Source organism: Anomalospiza imberbis, chromosome 3 (genome assembly GCF_031753505.1).
Source record: "Anomalospiza imberbis isolate Cuckoo-Finch-1a 21T00152 chromosome 3, ASM3175350v1, whole genome shotgun sequence".
NCBI classification, from domain to species: Eukaryota; Metazoa; Chordata; class Aves; order Passeriformes; family Viduidae; genus Anomalospiza; species Anomalospiza imberbis.
Genome location: NC_089683.1, coordinates 53,046,133 through 53,058,235, shown reverse-complemented (window position 1 = coordinate 53,058,235; position 12,103 = coordinate 53,046,133). Strand labels below are relative to the sequence as shown.

General features: G+C 43.1%; 2 long non-coding RNA genes across 2 annotated transcripts in view; one reads left to right on the top strand and one right to left on the bottom strand.

Moving 5' to 3' along the window:
• LOC137470768 (uncharacterized) overlaps positions 1-12,103 on the bottom strand; it is a 64,415-nt gene that overhangs the window by 48,919 nt on the left and 3,393 nt on the right. The gene's annotated exons all lie outside the window — the stretch shown is intronic.
• On the top strand, positions 1,352-3,342 carry LOC137470761 (uncharacterized). Its single transcript, XR_010997242.1, has 2 exons — positions 1,352-1,469; positions 2,954-3,342. It is a non-coding gene; the product is annotated as an uncharacterized lncRNA (long non-coding RNA).

Genomic DNA, 12,103 nt, shown 5'->3' with positions numbered 1-12,103 from the left:
GGTTCCCCCTCCTTAACGAGCCGCCGGCGGCCCCGCCGCGCCCCCGGCCAGCGCCAGGTGAGACAGCGCGGCCCCCGCCCGCCTCGGCCGGGGCTGCATCCCCAGCCAGAGGGGCCCAGAGGACGGGCACTGCCTTCTGGCGGCCGCATCCCCTCCCGCAAAACCAGAGTAAGGCAGCTGCGTGCCTCGTGTGCCAACGGGAAAGCAACGGGCGCTTCCTGGAGGACCCCGCGCCCGCAGCTCGTTCTCCCGGGTAGCGAAGTCAAATGGAATGGATGGACGCACAAGGAGTCAGGAGCAGGGACAGGCCTCTCGAGCACGCAAGCTCCGAGCTATTTGCAGATGTTTCAGCTCAGTCTGGGAACTTATACTCGATCTGAGACTCTGTGCAAATTAATCTGCGCACGGTCAGTCTGCCGGCCCCAGCCCAGCCACCCAGGTGGCGAGGCCAGCTGCTCTCTGCACCTTTTCCTCACCAGCCTCCTGAGAGCCACAAGGGGACAAGGTACGGATGACAGTAGCTAGGGCTAACTCCGAAACAGTAACAGGTTTGCTCTGCCAGTCAGACTCAGAGACAGAAGAGCAGTGTTGACCACACTCTCACTTGACCCTTTAAAAAATGCATTTATTAAGACCCTTTACTCCCTGCAGACCACTGAACTTGAAATAAGAAATATTGGTTACACAGCTCATAGGGAGATTGGTGATTTCTCCTCGATCTCTGTTTCAGGCCTTATGCAACCAGTGCTGCAGGGCATCTGTCCCCAAAACACACTTCTCACCTGATGGACAGACAGACTTCCCTGGAGCTATTGGATAAAAAAATTCAGTGGAGAGATATTGGACAGAAAGTTCAGTGGAGTGGAGACAAGATGAGAGGAGGAGAAGAAAAAATAAAGAAAAAAGAAAAAATTTGAAAAAAGGGAGAGGAGAGAAGAGAAGAGAAGAGAAGAGAAGAGGAGAGAAGAGAAGAGAAGAGAAGAGAAGAGAAGAGAAGAGAAGAGAAGAGAAGAGAAGAGCAAGAAAAAGGAGTCATGAATCTGGGTGTGTAATTTATATATGAGGGAAAGTTTAAACCAGTGTGATTGGCAAGAATACAATGTTACTAAAAGCCACAGACATGCTAATTGGTGAGTCATTTAAGTAAACCCTATTGATCTTGTAGGTTTGCCAATTTTCAATTTTCACTTTTGCTTGAAAACAGCTCAGAAAATAAAATTTAACCAGAAACTCATGATCAGTGACTTTTTCATCCAATTTTTTAGCAAATGTAACTCATCTATCTTGAGGGGTGTTTTTGTTTGACCAAGGGAGCAGTCACAGAGCTTCCTGCATTGGCTGGAGTCACACACAGAGCAGACCACGTCCTATGTGATTTCCATATTCCCATTATTTCCATATTTCCATTGCAGCTGCAAACCAAGATATTCTTCTCAACCGTGATGTTCACTGCCAGCAAACAGTTTTAGGTGTATGACAAATAACCACCATAGGCCTGTGGCACCTCAGCCACACCACTGCAGAGGTGGGGGATGCCAAAAGTCAAGCTTGGCTCAGCTCAGTTTTCTGCAGCCATGCCCAGCACAGGACCTCTGAGCTGCTCAGAAATTTGACTGATATTGTCAGCATGAAGACAGTAAAGGAATGTGCCTACGTGCCTAACGTCTTGTGGTTCAAAGATGAGTGTAGATTGACAACTCATGTAAAGGAACAAAAAAAAAAAAAAAAAAAAAAAAAAAAAAAAAAAAAGCAGCTTTTATCCCATTAATCCCTTCATCCTTTACTATTTGAGCTGAATCTAAGGCAAATTTGATAGAGTGGCTAAAGCAGGTATCCCTGAACATCCACCCTGCTCTTCTGCTACAGGTTAGGAAAGTCTTTTCCACCTTGAAAGAAGCACCATCATCTGTTGGGCAATCTTGAGCTGCTGAGATAGAGAGATTGGCTCCTTCTCCCCCTCAGAGAGAGCTTCAGGAAGCAGGCACAGGCTTTCCACATTCTTAAGCAAAATATTTACTTTACAAGTGCTGAAACAAAATTTGGAAAAGTGAAGAATAATATTTATTTTGATGATGTTAAATTGCATTAAAGTCAAAAGTGAAAATTAGATGCATGCACATACACCAAGGGCATTATTTACTAATCACAGGAACATAAAAGAACTGGAAAATACCCTCCTTCATTGCCACTAGGAAAGTTGATCTGGAATAAATTACAGGCAAAATGTATAATTAAGCAAGCTATTATTATCCAGTGTCTTAGCAGATGCTGACCTCGTTTATGGTGATTGGGATAAGAATTCAAGCGAGGTTTGATTTCACAGCTGTGTCCACAATGCTTGGACCTGTTGTACTGCCCCAGAAATTCCCAGTATCTAAGTGTGCTGCTTATGGATTCCTATCCTCCTCAGCTGCTGACTGGGGAACTTTTCTTTAGCCTCTTGGAAACAAGAAAATTGTTTCACTGATCGGTCAGGCAGGCTTAATACTTGAAACCTGTGTTTAATTACTTTGAAGAAACTTTAATATTCCACCAGTACAAGGAGGAGGAACCTTCCACTGCATGTTGCTATTCTCTTCATTTTTTGCAGGTGTAAGCTTGTGACTTAGTTACTGAAATAATAATTCTGTTGAAAATATCCTTGGTATGAGAGACAAGCTGCCAAAGTGTTATGGGCACAATAATTTGTACATGGAAATGAGGATCCAGGGAACAACATGAACATCAGTGTCCTGAGGAGCTTATGATTAAAACATTATGCTGAGCTTTTATGATTTCTACAGCTAATTAGCAAGATTTATAAGTGTCAAACAAAAAAGGCTGAATACAGAAACTATCCTTATTTTCCACTTAGGGTAGAAAAGTGCTGGGTTCTAAAATAGTGGGGAAAGAAAGAGAGGGAAAACACCCTTATCTTTTCATTTGCCCACAATTTAGACTAATTGCTCCATAGGATGAGTGGATGTCTCTCAGGTGTCGAGCATGAAGTCTGTGACTTATTCACATCAGTGGCAATGCCTTGTTGATTTCATAGAGAAAAGGTTTCCTGCTGTTTCATTATGGATTCAGACTAGCACCGGTTTTGTTTTCCAGTGGCGTGCTGGGGGAATGCAAGGTGTCTGAAAAAGCCACTTCCACCAATACATCCTTGGTTGATTCTGTTCCCCAGGGGTGCAAAGGGAAAAGGAGGGGCGTGGGAGGAAAGAAGAAATACCAAGCTAGTCTGTAGAGGAATGAAGGTTTTAGTCTGCAGCCACAGACCTGTGAGGATCTCCGCTGCTCCCAGGAGGATTTCTGGCTGGCAGCACCTGCATGACCTGCTTGGGAAGTTCATGGTGTGCATGGAGAGGCTCTCCACGCCCCCAGCCCTTTCCTAACAATTTTTGCATTTTTAGAAGCCCAAACATCTCCATGTAGTCATGGACAGAAAACCCCTGGCCAATGTCATAAAATTCTTCTGGTCTGTCCAGACAAACCTTTCAGCCAGAAAAGGAGATGCCCTCCAGAAAATGTGATTGTGTGGACATCTCACTGCATAGGATGAGCCTTGCTCTAAGTGAGATAAAGATTGATGATCATTACTGAAGGAAGGAATTGCTTCAATACAGACCCAAACCAACTGAAGCCAGATGTGATGACTGGTTTTGTGGTGGTTGTAGCTATCTCCTGTGTGCAGAACAGCTGAGATTTCACCCAGAACACAGCTGGCTGTTTTGGCCAGGGTGTCCCTGATCCAGGTTTGCCTTTGGGAAGAGACTCTCCAGCCGCTCTCGGCATTGCCCTTTGCCAGAATCTGCACTCCTCCTGTTTCTAGCCAAGAGTACAAGGATCACAGGTGGGTCTGTGCTCCCCTAGCTGGGAATTGTGACCCATGGTGGGGGATTGAGAGCCACACTGGGCCCTCAGCTGCCTGGGCACAGAACTACATGTAGGGACATGTTATGTGTGTACAGCCCTCTCAGGCAAACGTGACCTTCAGAGGATTGTACTTCACTTTTTGGTGGCTGTAAACATCTAGTGACAGACACAAGATCTTCCCTGGGAAATGCTTTACCAATTCTGTATGTCACCACAATGTAATAATTAAAAATACACTGTCTTGCTGCACAACTAGTGTGACCACAAAAGTCCATTTATAAAGTTCCATCTATTTATACTGGATCTCTGTTTCCTCAGCTTAGATATATACAAATACCAGTATGCCACACTTACTAATATCCTAGCATTTTATTATTTTTAATGAACCACTGTCATCACCTCATCCAGTAATTTTTTTCTCATTCCTGTATTCCTAGACAGATGGCCTAAATGGGTATAACAGGATCATTTCCACTCCAGCAATAGTTTGGTAGCTGCTGCACCCTTGAAGCATATTCTCCATATTCACCTAAAGAGCCAGTCCTTTTTTTTTTTTTTTTTTTTTTTTTTTGTTAACATGGAGTGGGAGCAGTTAGAAACGTTTTTAAAGAGTTTCTGGTGTAACATTGGATAGGAAGGTTTAGCAAGAGAACTTTTCACTGAAATGGCACCTTAGCCTCCTTGGCCAGAGGTGCTTCAGACCATGGGAATATCAGGCTGGCACCTCCTGCTGCAACATGTCCAGTGAGAGGAACATCAGCAGAGCTTGACTTCATCATATAAACCCAGGGTTGCATATGGATACAAAGCTCCCAAAACAGAGCTTTAGGGGAAAGAATCCCACCCTGATGGAAAGAGGGAAGTGGAACAAAGGCCTGGCTGAGGCAGCACTGCTGGAAAGACAGCAGAGCTAGCAGAGGGAGGGGAGTGGGGCAGGGAGCACCCTGTCACACGGCAGCCCCTCCATCCTCCATCCTCCAGCACAGGGAAGGGGGCCTGCCCAGCCTCTTTTACAGGTGTGCAGGGAACTGGGGGACCCACAGGCGGCTGGGGCTCTCCTTCTAAGCATGTGCGCTCCAGATGGGCTAGGACTGAACGCCAGCCAATATGGAATATTATTTATAATAACAATAATAACAATATTAATAACATAAGAACATCTGGTAGCATTTTTTTCCGTCTACCATTTGGCTGGAGGCAGAGCATCCGGGTGACATGACAATGTATTTCTGTTTCCAATTTAGCCCCGGCTCAGCTGCTGCAGTGACTCAGAGACAGGGACTTCCAGGGATGCATCCCTGCTCCCAGTCCCGGCTGTCCCCCTAGGTGTCCCACCACAGACAGCAGAAGCACCTAAGATCATCCATGCTTGGATTTCCTTTATTGGCTGTTTCACAGGAGGCTGCAAGGGGGTTTTTATGCTTCCATGGCTCCTTTCCATCCTACCCTGTGAGGAAGTCACCCAACTACAACGGTGTGCAGTTTCAGACAGAAAACAAAAGCTGGCTGTTTTGAAATCAAACCAGAAGTGGCTCTATTACACATGTCATGCTATTGAAAGTATATTTTACTTCATACATAGTTAAACTCTTTTGGTATTGTTTTGAATTCTAAGGCTTTCAAACTCATCCAGTGAATATGTCACTTCCAACAACAAAGATTTCAGTTTTGACACGTTAAAATCCAGCCTAAAAAAGTAATGCTGTAGTTAAAAATAGACTTTTCTTTCTTCATTATACTGACAGAAAGTTAAAAGCAAAATTACCATGGAAGCTGAAGCTGTTGCTCCTAAAGTGTATACAGATAGTTGCAGTAGGAATACTTTTATCCATCCTGCTCATCATTAGTTTCTCCCAGCAAGTTCTAGCTGGGAAGTTGATTTCTCTGGGATCTAGTGAACTGAGGGTGGAGTCCTCAGTCGTGGAACAGTCTTTCACTTCAAAGCAGTTAACGCATTGTGCACAGACTCTCGTCTGCTATAAATTTATACAGGTTGATGACAAACTTAAAAGGTGCACTATTATAACTTCATGTTCAAGAATAATGTTCATTTAAGTATTTGAGCATTCTCTCTCAAGTCGCTAAAGACTGAGATTTATGTAAAGTAAATGAAGCATCCCCCGATGCCTTTGGAGGCACGTATCCTGTTCTTGTCCTTGGGGTCAGCCAGCTCTGCATGTATGCTCCAGGACAAACTAGGTCTCAACACTCATTATATTATCAAATTTGCATATGAAGTAGCAAAAAACTGCTGATAAACCAAAAATCCAGGCCTTTGGCTCAGCACTTATCCAATTATTAAGATCAGTTGCTTTAGATGACATCTGAAATAAAACCATTTCTCCTAATGCACTTTACACACCACTCTGTGAAAAGATTAATTATGTAGCTTGACCTCCTAGTTTAGTCAGCTGAATTTGTAGGGCAATGCAAGGCTGCTCCCATCACCTTTGGCTATAGTGCTGTGATTCTTAAAATCCTTAAGATGAAAACTTCAATAGTGCAGCATTATTTGTAATTGACAAAAGCCAGGAATTTGGGTTAATTCTACCTCCAACCTCATTTTAATCCCCACATAGGTTCCCTGTTGTCACAAATATTATTAGCATATGAAATCCGCTAACTGCTGGAGTTTGGGGAATTCCAATAATGAAGGAATTTCCACACCCTTAAATCTAACACAATTTCTGAAGCAGACTGCCAATGTATATTGTAAAGCTCCCCTTGTTGGTTCAACACTCAGTGACAGTAGCCAGGAGTCTGCAGCTCTGGTACACAAATACAGGGCCAGACATTCACCTCTTGGCCTGGAGAGGCAGTGGCTCCCTTTCCCCTTGGGGATGCTGGTGGTGCCACCCAAGTGGAAACCCAACATTTGCCTTTCTTTGGGATCTCATGGCTGGCCCTGGGTGCAGTGCTTACATTACAGGACAAAACACACTTAGACTAGAAATTTGGCAGCTGAACAGCCAGAAGAACAGGGGAAGGCAGAGTGGAAATGAGCAGACTTGGGAAAAGAAAACTGGGAAGGAACAAAGAGAGAACTGTAATCAGAAATCATCTGAAGCAATGCTGTTAAGATGTTATCCATAACAGAGTCCTTGATGATAGTCCAGGACTCTTAGCTTGGGCCAGGGAACTGTCATCTAGAAGGGAGTAAAATCTTACACAGGTTCAAGCTATTAATAGTGACAATGCTCAGTAAATCTTACCATGTGCACTGTAAACAAGCTTTTATTCCTGTGGCTCAGCACAAGTCCTTCTAAATTCAGAATTTATCTGTCTCCCAGACCAGAGGTCCAGCTTTGCACTGTGACACTGTTTATGCATGGGCTGCATACATTTTTAGCATAAACAGGTATGATTCCCCTTCCTCTTGCAAGATGTTGACATTCTCAGTGCAGGAGGGATGGAACTAGATGATCTTTAGGGTCCCTTTCAACCCAAACCATTCTGTGATTCCACAAAATACCTCCTCAGTCCTTCACGGTGTGCCTTACTTTACCATCAGGGTAAGAACTGAGGCAGTCAGCCAGTCTTTGAATACTGATTCTGTGTGTAGCAGATGACCAAACACCTTCAGGCAGAGGTGCTCTGCTCCCCACTCCAGGGTTTCAATAGTATATTGCCAAGAAATCCTGCATATCAACACTGATTTTCTGGTAAGACTTTTAAAATGCAGGTGTGGAAGGCTGATGAAAGATCCCCAGAGCAATGTGGGTTATGGTGTCAACATCAGAAAATGAGAAAGAATATCTCATATTTCTGCCCACATCATCTGAAAGAAAATCTTATTTAGTGCTGAGCGTCATACTATTATGGAAGGACAGAGATATCAAATAATAGGAGAGGGCACACACACTTGTGGCCACACTAAAAAGTATCCCTAGGAATAAATATTGCAATTTATTGGCCCTGGCCATGGAACCATAGATTACTCTGTCTTCTCAAAGAGTATGCAGCTAGCAGCTCCCTCTTAACACCAGAGTAGTGTTGCTTTCAGTGAGCTGTGGGCTCATGTTGTGAGTGAAGGAAGAGAAATATTTCTCTGATTGATAAAGAGATGACCCCGGAGTGATCAGTAAATGGGAGAAGATGCGAAGATGACTAGCATCATACTGATTGCTGTCAACAAGTTACTCAGAACACAGTCCCTTCCAACATTTTTATAAGGAAAAGTAAAATACTAGGGAACAGGAGAAGTCATCCAGCCCAGTAAATCAAGATGGACAGTCCATCTCTGCATTGAGTAAATGAAGGGTGGATGGTTACATGCACTTAACTTCAACAAGCTTTTGCTAATGTGGGACCTTCACCACATATTTTGGGGGATCAAGAAACAAGAGTGCTACTGTCTGCATTACAATGAACAAAATAAGCAGCAAAGTGACTGCATGTGGGTAATAAAAATAATAGCCAGTGGGAAACATGAGGAATCATTTAAATGATGCAAGAGAAATGATATACATCTGAGTATATTTTTTCATAGGCAAACAGATGAAAACTGGTCCTCCATCAAAGCTGGGGTACAGCCAGGGACTTAGATGTTGCAATGTTTTAATTTGCAGATTTCCTGTTGCCTAGCAGACTCCTCAGCCAAGAATTAGACAGTCAAGATACAATTCCCGGGGAGAATTAGGTGCCTTAGAAGAGTATTCCTAGAAACCAGCACACTGAGTATGAAGTTATTCACAGTGCCCTGGAGAAACCGCAGAATAACAGAATGGGACCACAGCCACAGACGGCAAAAATATCTCTCTGCTCAGCCCGAATCTCCCCCTGAAGGAAAAGAGTTCAAGCCCAGTTAAGTCTTTGTCACAGAAAGATTCTTTGCTTTTTTCTTCACCTCTCATTGCATCCAGTATCTCAGTAGCTAGGTCACTCTTAAGAGAGAAGAAAAACCTGCTTCAAACGCCCACGCTGCCTGCTGTGCAGCAAGGATTCGGTACACAAGCACTGCCACCAAAGCAGGCTCACGCCAGCCTCCGTGTCCCGCAGCAGCTGTGCGAGGTGAGCAGGGCCCGCTAGAGCATTCGTGTGCAGGCCAGCGAACAGCTGTGCTGGGGGAAGGTGTGCTCCGTTTCCAAAAACTCGGAGATAAGTGCGGCTCTGAAAAGACCGGCTGCAGCTGCCATAAACATGACAACAGACGGAAGCCGAGGTGGACAGCATGGCCTTTCCAGTGTGCTTAGAAACCAGGACTTCGGTACCCTGAGACATCCACCCATCTGACACTAACACACCAATCCCACAGCTGCCTGTATTACCCACGGGAAATGTGCAGGTCTAGATAACCTTTGTAAAAGCTCAATGAGGAAGTTTCATAGCCAGCTATGTGTCAGGATTTCCTCACCCCTGTATTAGGCATGGAAAACTGACAGACAGGTTCTTGTTATATTCCCTTATGTTCGCTACCTTGTGAATGAAGACTCTGCTCTCCCGGGGAAGAAAAGTGCAGCTGTATATTTCTTTTGTATCAGAACTCTGTCAGAAATCGACCTTCTCTTTATGCCCACTTATTAAGTGTATAAGAGTAATGTTCATGTGAAACCAGCTGATATATCCAAGGAACAACTATCCCAAATAATATGTATGTGATTTTATGCAGCTAAGAGTAAAATGTTTCTTCATGAGCAGAATCTAATGGGTAATATTATAATTATGACAGCCTTATACTGCTTGCAGGCAACTCCTCCACTGATTTTGGCTGGTATGCAGATCTTCAGGCACTAGAGAAACCTGCTTTAAAATAATTAAAATATGCTTCTTATTGTACAATTAAGAATCATCTTGACAGTCTAACCTCATGAAAAACAAAAAAAACCCAACCAACATTTTGAAACTGGTACGAATTATATATGCTTTAGACTTGTATTAAGGATTTTTTTAAAATTTAAGATAAATGTGCACTAACTCATTTTCAATATGGCATCACTCCCAGTCTCAGAAGCAGCAGATTTCTCGCTCTGGGACTGCCAGTGAACCCTTCCTTCTGCAGGCAAGTAATTTTCATTAGTTTCTTATCTAGCTCCTTAAGATAGGCTTCCCTTCTAGATAAACCACTGCAATTTGAAACCACAGGGAAGCAAACTACAAACCTCTTTGCCCAGAATGACTGTAAACATGCAGGCGAAATAAACAAAACAACCTTTGAGTTAATGAGGATTAATGCCAATAGCCACCTCGTTTTCTGCTAAGTATTCTAGACTGAAAGGATTGAGATAAGCAGGACTCAGTGCTGCTGATGTAGTCTGACTTACCAGTTAATGGAGTGTTCTTCAGAACGATGTACCCAAATTGGTCTGAGTAAAAAGAATCAAAAAATAGACAAATTTTCTGACCATAGGAGACCACCTCCCACCTCTCAACAGCACCCCAGACTACCCTTGTTATAATTAAGGGTATGTGGGGTATTATTGGTGGCAAAACTTTGTTGAATACACAGGACCTATTTAGCAATTGGCTGGACAAAACAATAGCAAGTAGACCACAAAAACAATAGTCCTGTGCTGGCAGAGATGGACACTGGGTGATGTAACTGACCTTCTGCATTTGAACCTTGTCATCTATCACTGGCTATGGGCTGCAGAAGAATGGAAAACGTGTAAGATGAAAACAGGTTTAACAATAGAAAAAGAAAACACAAATGCAAATGCAGAATGCACTACGATTGCTCAAGATGCAAATTATAGCCAGACCCAGGGACAGATTAAGAAATGATGAGTATACTCAGAGTGCCAGACTCCAAATAGTAGGTTACTGTAATGCCTCCTTTTTAACCCCGCTCAGACACTGAGACAGCAGTAAACTTCATTTGCAGGACTTGGCTCTTCCTATGTTCAGGACATAGGTAGAAATGCACATTCAAAGCTCCAGTTTTACTTCTAGGTCTACAGCACACCAGAGGCAAGAACTTAGATTTCATTTTTCAATATGAAGAGTCACAGAAAGGAGATCATTTCAACGAGGCAGCTGAAGACTGGATAAACCCTGTGTCTGTGGATGACTAACACGTGATCTCTGAACACAGCTCTAGTCTACACGGGGAGCTATGTGAATGGTACTGCTGCCATCAGCTGAAAAAGTACCTTGGAGTTCTACTATAGGCAACCTTAAAGTCTTTAGTTTGTAGAACAAGTTAATCTGCATTTCTTCAGTTTCTGCAGCTGGCCCCATGGCCTGAGGACAACAGCATGCTAAATGCTTCTCAACACTCTCCTTCAAGATTCTTCATCCGTTTTCCAAGGCCCAGGCACATCATCTTCCCAAGCAAAATACAGAAAAGGAGATTGTTTTGCTGCTCTAGAATTGTTCTCCTCTCTTTCTTTGGGAAACAATGGACTTGCTTCCCAGTTCCTAGTAAAGAAGCAACACAAATGCATCCCCACTTTGTCCAGATGAAGCTGAAAAGCAGAAACTTTACAAAGGAGAGAAAACCAAGAAAAGTGAGAGGACAGAGCTCTGCTCACTTTCATCTCTGCTTCTCAGTTGAAGGTCCACGGAGCACCAGGGTTTCTGCAATACCAGGAGGTGGCTGGTAAAATGATTACACCTTGATTCAAGCAAACCCACACTTTTCTAAGGAGGTTTGCTGAGAAGCATCACCACCTGCTGGAGAAAACAGTGGGAGCCAGTCACTCAGCCATCAGGTTTTATGTTTTGGGAGGACCTATTGGCTGGCATAAAGACATTTTTATTATCAACACATATAATCAAATTGTCTGATTACAAGATTAAGCTAGGATTTTGCAAAATGATTAACTTGATTCCCAAAGATTTTCTAACTTACTACTGACCATTTTATCAAATAAAGAGAGGGAAGGAGAAAGGTTCATAGATTTTATAAGACTATATCATTCTTCAATACAGAAAGATTGAGAAATATTACTTTTTTTGAAAATATTCAAAGACATATAATATTACAAATCCCCCTGTTCTCTGCCATATGATTTTCAAAGTTATATTAAGAAAGGAAAAATAGAACCTTAAAACAGACATACCAGCCTCTCCCAAGATCCTTGTTACAACAGAAATGGAGCTGAATATATATGAATGACCTTCTATTTTGTGGTTTCCCAATTTCTTCTCTTGCACGTAGAATTAATAACAAGCTTAGGTTCGTTCTATTAGTTTGACCCTTGAATTAAAGCAATTTCTGTCCTCTGTCTCTAACAAAACATCACTGAGCTCAAAAATACCCCAACAGCTCTAGTAAGCTGTTACAGGTCTCTATTGAACAATTTCT